Source organism: Jatropha curcas, chromosome 2 (genome assembly GCF_041381405.1).
Source record: "Jatropha curcas cultivar XTBG-Jc1 chromosome 2, XTBG_Jcur_1.0, whole genome shotgun sequence".
Taxonomy (NCBI): domain Eukaryota; kingdom Viridiplantae; phylum Streptophyta; class Magnoliopsida; order Malpighiales; family Euphorbiaceae; genus Jatropha; species Jatropha curcas.
The window spans coordinates 29,428,793-29,443,666 of NC_143152.1; the positions used below are offsets into that span (position 1 = coordinate 29,428,793).

General features: G+C 33.2%; 2 pseudogenes across 2 annotated transcripts in view; both read left to right on the forward strand.

Moving 5' to 3' along the window:
• LOC149498576 (benzyl alcohol O-benzoyltransferase-like) overlaps positions 1-4,063 on the forward strand; it is a 6,085-nt pseudogene extending 2,022 nt beyond the window's left edge. The window contains exons 3-4 of the transcript XR_016319572.1: positions 2,564-2,971; positions 3,115-4,063. The product of XR_016319572.1 is annotated as a benzyl alcohol O-benzoyltransferase-like (transcript). The remainder of the gene's footprint in view (positions 1-2,563; positions 2,972-3,114) is intronic.
• Positions 4,064-11,787: 7,724 nt separating this feature from the next.
• On the forward strand, positions 11,788-13,582 carry LOC149498577 (benzyl alcohol O-benzoyltransferase-like; annotated as a pseudogene). Its single transcript, XR_016319453.1, has 2 exons — positions 11,788-12,318; positions 12,462-13,582. The product of XR_016319453.1 is annotated as a benzyl alcohol O-benzoyltransferase-like (transcript).
• Positions 13,583-14,874: the final 1,292 nt, after the last annotated feature.

The window sequence follows — 14,874 nt, forward strand, 5'->3', positions numbered from 1 at the left end:
CTCACAAACTCATGGTGATCCACTTCATCCCAATTCCACACAAGCAAAGCACAGCAATATCACAACACAATTAAGCAAACATTGCAATCAAATGCAGACATATTATTCAATTTGACATCGTAATGCAATGCACAATTAAGCATCCAAAACCAATGCAAATAAATAAATAAATAATTAGTATTAGCAATTAACAACAATAATAAAATAAATAACAATATTAACAATAATAATGTAGATAAATGAATGAATATGTAAATAGTTAAATGAATAATAAAGATTATAAACACCCAACTCACTATATTTATTATGTACCAAATTATAGAACTAACCTAAATAAACTTATTAATCATGTTGTTAATTAAAATTTAGTCTAATTTCTATCAAAATTTCGGCAGCATCTCCCCTGAAAATAGGATTATCTACCTGTTTAATTAACATAATAATATATTGTATATTTATTAATTAATACACACAGCCCATCCATCGGGCAATTCAAATCAACTAATCCCGTCCGCCATAATTTTATTTTTCAATCATTCGATCAATCATTTCAGACAGCCAATCAGCTTCAAGCTACAGATATCATCCATCACACTTACATATACACACTTAATAATTCCAAATCAACTAATTAGCAATTTATATTAACCTCTAAGCGTGGTTCAATAATATTGTTAATTGCCCCTATAACTATTTACTTTAAATTATAACTTCTCCTAACGATATTTATTAAAATTCCTAAATTGACTTACATAAATATTAGCAAGGAAGTCTTATCTCATTAATAAACCTCCTAATTATAATTATAGCGCATGTAATTTAATTGTCAATGTTCTAAACCAATTTGCTATTACGTTATTCTAAAGAACCTAAACCAGTTAACTAATCATATTCGCTATCGCAATTACCACATACTAACCAATTTAACCTTATTTACAAAGGACTATAAATGTTCTATATATTTTTAAGCTATTTCTATACCTAATTTCTTATTATTCAACTTAATCTATTTAATTACTCAATTAGATTCATTAATCAATTAATTCTTTTTATATGTATAAAAATTGAGAATTTAGTCTTAAAGCGTACCAATTAAGAATCGGGCGACGATTCCGGGATCAGCGTGAAGGGGAGAAAATTATGTCTATCGAGGCCTCACCGGAGTGTCGCCGGCCGGTCACTGGACCGCCGCCGCTGCCGCCGTGCACGATGGCCGGAAAACCGATACCGCCCAGAAAATTGCAAGGTCACCACCACTTGACTCCAATTTTCGCGAGGAGTTCAAATCCACCATCGGTTTGATGAGGCAGTGGCTCGTTTGGCCGGATCGACCTCCACAGCCACCTTCAAGCCGCCATCCATGGTGGGTTGTCAAAACTCAAGCAAGATCACAAATCAATGGAGGGGAATTGTTCACGTGGAGGAGAGGAGTCGATCGAGACCTTAAGTTCACCTTGAGCCCGTCGGAAATGGCGAGAAGTCGCCGGAGGTCAAAGGGTATGACTGTCGGAGGAGATGGTCTCGATTCGCGCCGCTGGAGGTCCAATCGGAGCGAGGGGAGGTTGGAAATGTGACCAGCATCGCCAGAAGAACCGGTCGCCGCCTTCATCTTGTTGAACGGTGGCCGGAAACGCGAAGGAGAGGGAGAGGAGAGACTGTCGTGCGCGCGCGAGGAGGAAGAAGGGAAAAAGGAAGGAGAGAAAAGAAAGAGAAAGAAAAGGAAGGAAGAAAAGTGGGCTGGGCCATTTCGGTTCGATTCGAACCGGTTCGTTCTGATTCAGTGATTGGTCTCATCGTTTGGTTTTCGAGTTTTTCACTCGGTTTTCGGCTTATTCGTATGGTTTTTGAAAAATCAATTTGCGTTTCGGGTCCGGTTCAATATTTTAATTATTTTAATTAGGTTTCATAACATTTCCTCCATTAACTAAATAAGATTAAAAAAAAATATAGTTAGTAATCATATTTGATTTTTAGGAAAATTAATTTATATATATACCTACTAGATTAATTGCTGGACTTTCATTTTATTACTCGAGAATTTAACTGTTCTCGATTCAAAGTTTTCGACATTATATTTGGGCTTGGGCCCAATTTGCAAAAATTTGAACTCGAATTAAAATTATTCACTATTTATGGCCCATACCGTCAAAAATTCAAATTTTTGATTTAAAAAAAATTCAAAGGTTTCGAAAATAAAAATTCAGGGTGTTTCACTAAGCCATGGGCTTACCCAAAAAAACTCCAACTTATTCTATGAATGTTAAGTGAAAAAATCTCCAAAAACCTCAATGAAAATAGAAATTATTTTTAAAATTATTTATACTTCATTTTTTCTATCAGAAATATTCCCTTTTCAAAAAAAAAAAAAAAAAAAAATCATCGTATAAAAACGTGTTACACGTTATCTTGTGAATTTTTTGTGCGGTGGAAAATTGTCATATGACTATCTTCTTCTCCTCCTATAAATAAATGCACATTGCCATGTCAAGGTCACCTATCTACAGAGCTGTGTCTTTCTACTTGATTACTAACTTGGCGTTCGTTTTCTGCCTAATTAATGGAGAGGTGTGAACCGGAACTAATCACACCTTCAAAGCCTACCCCCCATGAGTTCAAGCCATTATCGGACATTGATGATCAAGAAGGTCTTCGATTCCAGATCCCATTCATACAAATTTATCGTCATGGCCGCTCAATGGAAGGGAAAGACCCTGTTCAGGTTATTAGAAATGCTATTGCTAAAGCTCTTGTTTTTTACTATCCATTCGCTGGCAGGCTTAGAGAAGGTTCTAACCGTAAGCTCATTATGGATTGCAATGGTGAAGGTGTTTTATTTATTGAAGCTGATGCCAATGTCAGTCTTGATCAGTCCGGCGATGCTCTTCAACCTCCATTTCCTTTCTTGGATGAGCTCCTTTTTGATGTGCCTGGCTCTAGTGGGATACTAAATTGCCCTGTCATACTGATTCAGGTAAGTTCTTAACAAGTTTCGGTTCAGTAGCACTCAAAACTGAAATTGTTTCCAGAACTCTTGGTCGGTAAATTTTAATTAAAACCTAATTGAGCCTTATTCCTAAATGAAATAATACAAAGAAATCTTTGTTTGTTTGGCAGGTCACACGCTTTAAATGTGGTGGTTTCACATTTGCTATCCGTCTCAATCATACTATGAGTGATGGTCCTGGTCTAGCACAGTTCTTGTCAGCCATAGCCGAGATGGCGCGTGGAATACAATCCCCTTCTATTTTCCCAGTATGGGAAAGACATGTACTTGATGCACGAAACCCACCCCATGTGACCTGCATCCACCGAGAACATGATCACATAGAAAATGGCCAAGGAATTCCATTTCCACTTGATGACATAGTTCATAGAGCCATTTTTATTAGCCCTTCTGCTTTATCTACTCCTCGTAGTAGATATATTCCTCCTCATCTTCCTCGTTGCACTGATGTTGAAATATTAACTGCATGTTTATGGAAATGTCGCACTATTGCGCTTCAGCCAGGCGCCGGACAAGAAATGCGACTGATGTTACTTAACAACGCGTGCAAGTTTAATCCTCCTCTATTACCAGAAGGGTATTACAGTAACGGATTTGTCCAGTCAACGGCAGTTACAGACTGCTGGAGAAATTTCCAAGAATCCAATAGGTTATGGATTAGAACTGATAAGAAAGGCTAAAATGGAATTCGATAGAGAGTATATAAAATCAGTGGCAGATCTACTGGTGATTAAGGGTAGGCCTCATTTTGCTGCAGAAGGTACTTACGTTGTGTCGGATGTGAGACATGCAGGGTTTAAAGAAGTGGATTTTGGATGGGGCAAAGCAATCTATGGCGGGCCATTCCTATAGTAGCAAGCTTTTACGTACCCTTTGAAAGTAAGAAAGGTGAAAATGGAATTGTAATTCAAATTTGTTTGTTGGACGATAACACAGTTATTGATGTCAATAGATCCTCCCTTATTATGTTTGCTTTGTAGGTTAGGTGGCGGTGTTGTTATTTGTAATGGAACCGTTTAGGCAAACAATTTCCATAATGAATAAATGTTAGATTTTATATTTTTATATCATAGAAAAGTAATTACTGTGAAGTAATTACTTTACAGTGCATTAATGAATGGCAATCTGGAAATTCTTCAATATCACTTGCTTCAGCTTTGAAGTGTACGCAGATATGTGGTTAACGCAATTTTTTATCAGTAGCTTTATATTTTTTTAATCATTTAACAAATATTTTAATTAATTTAATTTTACAAGTTAAAATATGTAAGATGTAATTTTATAAATTAAAATATTAAATGATCAAAATAAAAATTGAAAATGCTAAAAAATTAAAATAATAAAATTCAAGAGTAAATTTACGTATTTTTTGAAATTTTAAATAAGGATGAATGATATTTTTGAATATGCTAACGTACAGTAAAAGTCTAAAAGAGAGAGATATACATACTTATCCATTTTATTAATTATTGTTGACTCAATGGTCAATTTTATTTTGAAATTTTGATGAATATACAAAACAAATAAATTTAATATTCTTGTAAACAAATAAATTTATTATTCTTGTATGTGCTAATATTATTTTATGCAGATTTTTAAAATATGAAAATTATTGAAGAAATGAAGTTCCTACAACCCAAGATTTTTATTTTAAGACCTTGAAGATAATGAAGATATTTTCTATTGTTTAGTATTATAATATGTCTTAGGAAATTATTGTAAGATAGAGAGTAAATAATTTTAGAAGCACAAATTTATTTTATATCTCTCTCAAAATTGTTTTGAAATGTTTTTGAATAAATTTATTAAAAGGATATAGTCAAAATCTTTACTGAAACGACCCGAAAATTTAATTTCGTAGAATTTTCATTTAAAGACTAAATTTTTTATTTTCAACCAATGAGATTATACCAGCTAGTATTATATTATTGCTAAACTGGACCCATTAACCAATTTGATTTTTCGAAAACCAAGCGAAAAACTCAAAAACCAAGCAAATCGAGCCGAATCATTGAATTAGACCAAACCGGTTCGAATCGAACCGGAATGGCCTAGAAGCCCCAAGATTTTTTTTTTCTTTCTTTTCTTTTTTTTTCTTTTCTTTTTCCCTTCTTCTTCCTGGCGCCAGCACCAAGCGCGCGACCTCCTCTCCCCCTTTCCTCTCTTCGTTTCCGGCCACCACGCGAGGAAAGCAAGGCGGCGCTCAACTCCATTCACGCCACCAATCGCGTCTCTCGCTTTTCTTCGCGCCGAACGGCCTTGCAGTGGCGTAGCTCGAAGCTGCCTCCTTCGGCAACTCCCTCTCCTCCGGCCTTCCGGCGACTGCTATCAACAAGGTGAGCCGATCATGACTCCCTAACCTCCTTTCTTGGATTTTCTTGTGTCAATAGATAATTAACTGTGGGATTTAGGGAAATTCCTTGAAGAAATTTTGTTAAGGTGTCAAAAATTAAAATTTGGGATTTCATTAGATAATGGCATGATTTGTGTAAAGTGAAGAGGAATTTGTAATTTTCATGGAAATATTAAGCAAATTAGTGTCGAAATTGCTTGATCCCGGACTGCCGCCTCCCTCGCCACCCTGTACGGCGGCGATGCCGGCGGCCAGCGGTTGTTCCGGTCACCGGAGCATGGGTATGGCAGAATGTTGACCTTTTTATGTAGATTACGAATATACAGTTAGTTTTGCAACCCGAATTCAATTGACCTTCAAATAATTATTCGACGCAAATTTAGAAATTCGGTGTTATAGCTGAAAAAAAAAAACTGTAGAAGTTTAGATTTAGTGACCTTAGCAAATTTATGTGGATTAATTATCAAAGTAGGTACAATAAAATAATAAGATTTAAATTATTTAGATAGGATTATATATAAGTAGATTTAATTAAATAACAAGAAATAAGATTATCGGGATAGTCTATATATAAATAGAATATTTTTACTCTTCTATAAATAATTAAATTTGATTAGTCTGTGGTATTTGCGGTAGCCGGATATGTTTAATTAATTGGTTTAGAACTTTAGAAAATTTTAAGTGTTAATTAGATATTTACTCTTTGAATAGGAGTCAAGGATTTAATAGTTTTTAAATAATTGGCTGTAATGGGGTGTATGAACTAATTTAGTGTTTAAGCCCAATGAATTACAGTTAAATAGCTTTTTATCGTTGGGATTGATTTAGAAGATAAATATTTATATTGTTGAAGGTTCTTAGAAGCCGGTATACCTGATGAAATTAAAAGGTAGATAATTATACTTGTTGGGGTTGGTATATATGTTTAAGCTGTGTATTGGATTACTTGAGAGATGAGATTACTAAATTGTAACTTAATGGAAACATTGGTTTGTAATGCCTAATCTAGAATTTTAGTAATGATTAAAGAATGGTGGATATATTTTGGGTATTAAATAGAGAATTTTGAATTCCTTGAGTTAGCAGCAATTAATTAGTTGGTTCTTTGAATCATAATGTTTGGGATGGGTATTTGAAGTTGTAAATGAAGTTCTTGTAGGGTAGTGAGTTAGCTAGTGTGTAAAATATGAAAATTTAATCATGAAGTCTAGACTTTTAGATTTGGCAAGCAATTATTTCAATTTATTTATTTCTGGAAAATTGTAGCCTAGTATAGTACATTGAAGTTATAAATTTGATTTCGATAGGAATAGTTAGTTAATGTTTAATCCCTGATTTGGACTTAGAAAACTTTTATTTCTGCAAGTTGGCATCAACCATTTGTGTTTTTGTGTTGTATTAGAAGGATGTATATATATATATATACATATATATATATATATAAACAAGTAATGTATAATGGATAGACAATTTAAATGGTTTGTTAGCTATGACATTGCTATTGAAGGAGGATGGGAATTAAGTTGATTGATTGCCCGACGGATGGGCTGTGTGTATTGATTGATAAATATATAATAATACTGTGTTATCTAAACAGGTGGATAGTCCAATTTTTAGGGGAGGTGCTGCCGAAATTTCGATAGAACTTAGACTAGTTGTAATTAATAATATAATTAATAAGTTTATTTAGATAAATTCTATAATTTGTTACATAATAAATAAAGTACTCTAATTGTTTAATTATTGTCATTATTTTGTTCATTATTATTATTATTATTATTATTATTATTATTATTATTTATTTTATTATTGTTGTTTATTGTCAATACTATTATTTATTTATTTATTTGCATTGATTTTGGATGTTTAATTGTGCATTGCATTACGATGTTTAATTGATTAATATGTTTGCATTTGATTGCAATGTTTGATTAATTGTGTTGTGATAATGCTATGCTTTGTTTGTGTGGAATTGGGATGAAGTGGACCACCGTGGGTTTGTGAGGACGGTCTGTGATATGGATCCGAATATTATATAATATTTGACCGTCGGCCGGGAAAATGGGAGATCGGCGCCCCCGTGTGCACCTGATGATATGGATTATGTGGAAAACCACAGGATGGCTTCTTGTTGTTGCGCACCTGATAATCTAGATTTGATTGTAGCCCGCAGGGTGGCCTCCTGTTGTGAGCACTTGATGATCTAGATTGGATGGAGACCACCGGGTTGCCTCCTGTTGGTATGGAAAAGAAAAGAGAGAATGGAAATACAATGAGAGGACTGGTCAGTGAGGATTAGACCAGTTGGCCGTATGGGGGATCGGCTCCCTGGTGCACATGTATGAGAGGGCGAGCCATGTGTGAGGACGGCTCGTTGGGGTTTCAGGTGGCGCCACTGACTAATTTCCACGTGATGTGATTATATGAAGATGTTTATGATTGTGAGTGCTGGTGATATGCCATTTGTGTGCCTGGCTGCGTGAGCATATAACTAGTCGGATGACTAGATTAATATGTGTTCACATTTGTGTGACTGCGTGTGTTGTGCAATAATTATTACTTCTTAGAAAACTCACATGTCTTGTTTGATTTTTCAGGAAGTAGGTTTTTCCTTTAATTCGATTTAGGCTATGTTTCTTCGGCGCAGGGCAATAAAGAATTTTTCCTAGTTCCATAATTATTTTGCTATGTATACTAACAGTTAGTGACTCCGCAGTTATAGGATTTGTATACTTTTAATCGTTTATTATTATAGATGAGATAATTATGTGAACCCATATTATAAATGTGATGCATTGTTAATTAGGCCCGAACTGTGGAATGTTGTAGCCGATAAATTTGGGCCGAGATTTAATAAAATATTGAGGTTATTTTTCATTATCATATGGGCTGAATGTTGAAATTTATACTGAGATAATAGATTCTAGTGTTTCAGGCTTACTACGGGCCTTGGGGGCCTTAAGCTTACCTGGGCCCTAGTGCCGGTCTGGCCCATGGAATCGGGTCATGACATTTACTCTTTACGTTTTTCCATCTAAAATATTTTTGGAGTAAATATTCTTGGTGGCTATTAAATGAAATTCTGCAAAAAGCAGTTTCTGATTTAATACAGCTGTCTGTTTCTAATACAGCTGGATGTTTCTACTGTAAAAGTTACACTGTTTTCTAAATTAAACTTTTCACCTCCAAACCTTGAGTGTGTAAATATTAAATGTGGTCTAACAGTCATTTTAATTGCAACCTATGCATTGCCTCTTGAGTTTAAAAATGTCAAAAACTTCATTGCTCATTAAAACAATAATCTCAACGTTAACTTCAAAAGAGAATATCATCTTTTGCAAAGAAGGGATTTTGCAAAGAGTATGAGTCCATTGTTCAAAGTTTAAATCTCTCAAAACTCTCTCTTCAATCCTCCTATTTTTTTTCGTTTTTTTGCTTCAAGAAAAATTTTTAAGAGAAAAGAAAATTTATTAACAGTTTTTTTCTGAAGAATAGTTCTGATCTTTAAATCTGTTTTCTAAATTCGTTTTCTGTTATTCCTGTGTTAATATTTGCATTTCTCTCTTTCTATATAGATTTTGTAGTCTGTTGTAGATAAATTTTTATTTGAAAAACTTTTGTGTAATAGCTTAGGTGAAAAACTATGGTGTAATAGGTTATCAAGCGACTTTCTCCTTGTGTGAGATTCTAATGTCTTGATTTGAGTTTCTGTTCTCTGCAAAAACAGAAAGGGTTGAGGTTGACTAGAACTTTTGAAAAATCTAGTGAGATAAAGGTTAGATCTAGGTGTTGATCTATTTTCTTGTATTGTTGGTTTGTCTCTTACCCTTGAAAAGAGATAACATAGTGGAAGATCTCAAGATACGTCTTGGGGAGTGGATGTAGGCGAGTTAGTACCGAACCACTATAAATCTCTGTATTTATCTTCTTTTACTTTCTGAAATTCTGCTTGGTTATATTCTATTTACACAACTGTTAATCTATTTAGAAATGCAAAGTTATTAATGGGTTTCTGATTCTAATCGTGAATAAGCTTTATCTCTGTGGAACACTAGAACTCTGGATTTCTGTATTGTGATTATACCAAGTTCTAATCTGTCCTTCTATATTCAGTGTAATTCACAATATGAATTATAATCAGTTTTCTAATCTTACTTAAAGCTTTGTGAAGCTGTTCTAATTGCAATAGCTGTTCTTCACAAAGTCTTTCTAAAATTGCTTAAACTTTGTGAAGCTGTTCTTCACAGAGTCTTTCTAAACTTTCTTAAGCTTTGTGAGGTAGTTCTAAATGCAATAACTATCATTCACAGAGTTATTCTAAAATTGCTTAAACTTTGTGAAGCAGTTTTAATTGCAATAATTGTCTTCACAGAGCCTTTCTAGTCTTGCAATAAGTTTTGTGAGGAAGTTCAAAACTTGATAACTAATTCTCACAAATGCTTTCTAATTCCGCTGCAATAGAATTCTGATTTTTATTTTTGAAAATTAAATTTTTAGAAAACTCAATTCACCCCCTTAGGTTGTACCATACATAAACGGGACCCACAATTATTTTACCATGGGCAAGAGTTGTTAGCTTTTATCTACCATTTAAAAATTAAAAAAAAAATGGAGAAAATGGGATTATTATGCCAATTGTGTTGCCTGCTCAAGCAATGGAGAGATTTGTAAAGGAGCTCAAGGGTATTTTTAGAGAAACTATCCATTGGTGGCGGTACCACTAAATCTGCCTTGTAGAAGTGAAGGGAAGGTGAAGTTGTTGCTATTTAAAACTAAAAATTCTAAAATTATGTTGGATGATTTATACAATAATAAAATAAATTTATAGTGTAATGCAGAAAGTGTATGAATTTATGTGTAATATCTTTTACAACAAAATCTCAATTTACATTTAACAATAAATCTTAATATTTAAACAACAATAACTCAGATTATATTCAAAAAAATATAAATTTGACTAATAAGTGTTAGAATAAGTGATCCGTCACTTTTCTCTATTAAGTAAAATCGAGGGTGCAATCCTAATTGATGAAGCAAATACTCACGCAAGTATTTTATCTCTTAGTAGGCCAACCCGGTGCAAGTCCTGTCTTACAAGTTAAATTAAATTAAGGGATAATGATAAAGTATTTATCTTTAAATTAAGAAGATTAAATAGTTAATGATATTTATAAAATTTGTGGAGGTTATTGAATCTAATTTCTTAAAAAAAAAAGGAAGGGGCAACCGTGGCTTCACCACGACCGTGCCCATTGAGAAGATGATACTCTTAAGAATCTTCACAAAAGAGAAATTCTTAGATTGATGACGTGTACTATATCACTTATAGACTAAAGTTAATAATACAATATTATATCATTAATTGGAACTACTTTTTTTTTCACTTGATGTGGACAAATATTCATAAAAATAAAAAATAGAGAATAACTATAAATTTTTAACTTGTAATTAATTACTGCTGCCTTTCACTTGATTTAAGTTTATATATATATATATATATATATATATTTTAAAAATAATAAAATTATTTTTATTACGTTAGACGTGCAACACCGAAATTCTATCACTGGCTCACAAAAAAAGAAAGAAACAACATGAAAATAGCTAGCTGATAAAAAAAAAAAAAAAGAAGAAGAAGAAACGAGAACAATAAAGAATATTTGACTTTTCTTTTTTTAAAAGAAATTAAAAATTTATTAATAATGTAATGATGAATGTAAGCCACTTGATAAATGGGATCGTAAGCGATATCTATTTTCACACATACGAGAATACAAATTTAATTTTTAATAGTTAATAAAATTATTGAAAAGATTAAAAACCTTGAATTTTACTTCTGAAATTAAAGAAATTAATTTTTATCTGATTATATATACACACATAAAATTATGCAATATATATCATTAAGCTCTACATCAAATATTTTCTTCAAAAAGAAAGAAAGAAAAACATTGTGACTTACTATTAAATTCAAACTTTGTGGTTTTCTTAATTCAAATAAGTGAATCTTAAATTAAATTATAATTTATACTAATCAATAAAAAATTCAATGAACTCATGTTTACGGTTTAAGTATTTAAGTAACAATTATATCTTTTCTATGCCAAGATATAATTTAGTGGTATATCAATAGATCCAAATTGAAATCTTTCTCCTAAATATTAAAAAAAAATAAAAAAAATTATATGTTTTTAATTGAAAAATTATATACACTCCTGATTATATTTACGTAAATAAGATCATAAGTATGTCGACAAATCAATTAAAATAGAAATTATTTTTAAAATTATATATACTTATTTTTTCTATCAGAAATATTTCCTTTTCAAAAGGAAAAAAAAAAAATCATCATATAAAAAGCTTACACGTTATCTTGTGAATTTTTTGTGTGTGGAAAATTAATATGACTATCTTCTTCTGGTCCTATAAATGAATGCATATCGCCATGTCAAGATCACCTATCTGCAGAGCTGTGTCTTTGTACTTGATTACTAACTTGGTGTTCGTTTTCTGCCTAGTTAATGGCACCACCTACGCCCATTTTCAAGGTTCAGAGGTGTGAACCGGAACTAATCACAACTTCAAAGCCTACCCCTCATGAGTTCAAGCCATTATCGGACATTGATGATCAAGAAGGTCTTCGAATCCATATCCCAGTCATACAAATTTATCGTCATGACCCCTCAATGGAAGGGAAAGACCCCGTTCAGGTTATTAGAAATGCTATTGCTAAAGCTCTTGTTTTTTACTATCCATTCGCTGGCAGGCTTAGAGAAGGGGCGAACCGTAAGCTCATTATGGATTGCAATGGTGAAGTGTTTTGTTTATTGAAGCTGATGCTAATGTTAGTCTTGATCAGTCCGGCGATGCTCTTCAACCTCCATTTCCTTTCTTGGATGAGCTCCTTTTTGATGTGCCTGGCTCTAGTGGGATACTAAATTTCCCTGTCATACTGATTCAGGTAAGTTCTTAACAAGTTTCGGTTCAGTAGCACTCAAAACTGAAATTGTTTCCAGAACTCTTAGTCGGTAAATTTTAATTGAAACCTAATTGAGCCTTATTCCTAAATGAAATAATACAAAGAAATCTTTGTTTGTTTGGCAGGTCACACGCTTTAAATGTGGTGGTTTCACATTTGCTATCCGTTTCAATCACACCATGAGTGATGGTCCTGGTCTAGCTCAGTTCTTGTCAGCCATAGCCGAGATGGCGCGTGGAAGACAATCCCCTTCTATTTTCCCAGTATGGGAAAGACATGTACTTGATGCAAGAAACCCACCCCGTGTGACCTGCATCCACCGTGAATATGATCACATAGAAAATGGCCAAGGAATTCCATTTCCACTTGATGACATAGTTCATAGATCCGTTTTTATTAGCCCTTCTGCTTTATCTACTCTTCGTAGTAGATATATTCCTCCTCATCTTCCTCGTTGCACTAATGCTGAAATATTAACTGCATGTTTATGGAAATGTCGCACTATTGCGCTTCAGCCAGACGCCGGACAAGAAATGCGAATGATATTACTTAACAACGCGGGCAAGTTTAATCCTCCTCTATTACCAGAAGGTTATTACGGTAACGGATTTGTCCTGTCAACTGCGGTTGCGACTGCCGGAGAAATTTCCAAGAATCCGATAGGTTATGGACTAGAACTGATAAGAAAGGCTAAAATGGAATTCGATAGAGAGTATATAAAATCGGTGGCAGATCTACTGGTGATTAAGGGTAGGCCTCATATTGCTGTAGAAGGTGCTTACGTTGTGTCGGATGTGAGACATACAGGGTTTAAAGAAGTGGATTTTGGATGGGGCAAAGCAATCTATGGCGGGCCCGCAAAAGCCATCCCTATATTAGCAAGCTTTTACGTACCGTTTGAACGTAAGAAAGGTGAAAATGGAATCCTAATTCCAATTTGTCTGCCAGCCCAAGCAATGGAACGATTTGTGAAGGAGTTGAAGAATTTGTTGGACGATAACACAGTTATTGATGTCAATAGATCCTCCCTTATTATGTTTGCTTTGTAGTTTAGGTGGTGGTGTTGATATTTGTAATGGACCCTTTGAGGCAAAGAATTTCCATAATGGACTTTATGAAGAATAAATGTATTTACTTTAAGTTAATTAGTATAGATTTTATATTTTTATGTCATAGAGAAGTAATTACAGCTTGTATATAAATACTTTACGGTGCGTTAATGAATGGCAATCTGGAAATTCTTCAATTTCACTTGCTTTCAGCTTTGAAGTGTACGTAGATATTTGGTTAGCACAATTTTTTATCAATAGCTTTATATTTTTTTAATCATTTAATAAATATTTAATTAATTTAATTTACAAATTAAAATATATGAAATGCAATTTTATAAATTAAAATATTAAATGATTAAAATAAAAATTGAGCCACCAACAGCCTTTGCTCAGGTCGCATCTTCTCCCCGCTCGCGACTCCGACGACTACTGCAGCACAGGCGAGCTCCGGTTCATCCCTTTTAGATCGACAGTGACATAAACGCGGCACTAAGCTCCTATCGAGCCTGTTCCGGCCAATTTCGCCCAACCGACACCAAATATGGATTCATCATTGAAATCCGAACCAGGTAGATGTAAAGAGTGCTCAATTCCAAGCAGCCACAGTTTTCGGACCACCGTTGACTGTGTCGCCAGTGACTGGCCGGCCGGTGTCCCCAGGAGGCAGAAGCGAGAATTATACTCAAATCCGGATTCTGATTTTTAATCGGTATTTTTTAATTTGTTAAATTCAACATAAATTTTCAAGTTTTGAAATTGTTGTTATTAACTAAATTAGTTTTAATTAAAATAATTAAGGTTAAGAATAAGATAAGATTTTATCAAATTAGAGCAAATTAAATATTTAAGTGTAGGACGGAAAATGATTTGAGTAAAATGAATGGAAAATGATTTGAGTAAAATGAAATTTATTATTGAATGGGTACCAATTATTTTAAGATGGTGATGGAATATGTTACTTAGAGGATATAATATTTTGAGTAACGAGGATTATTTATATTTGTTTATATAAAATATTTATTATTTGGCGACTGGTTAAGGAAGTAAACCATATCGAGATGAAAACATATAAGAATATATTGGGATTAAATCGAATGTTATTTTAATCTATAAGTTATGAGTTAAACATAAAATTATTACTTGTGAATATTATATTATTGATTGCTCGATAGATGAACTATGTGAGTGATAGTTGATAAGTGTATTAAATAGTTAATACTTGAACAAATAGATAGTTCTATTTGAAAGAAAATACTATCAGATATATCGATAAGATTTAGATTAATTAAAGCAGTCTAATATCTAAACAGATATATGATAGGTTAATTATTATTTAAGGAAAATCATCTGTTTGATGTAATCTTTTTTTTATATTTGTATTTTATCTCGATTATCAGAATTTGTCAACTGCTCCTGCTAGTCAAAATTCAAATGGAGGTTTGATCCTTCTTTTATCACTTTGAGTAATAATAAATGATGCATGCCA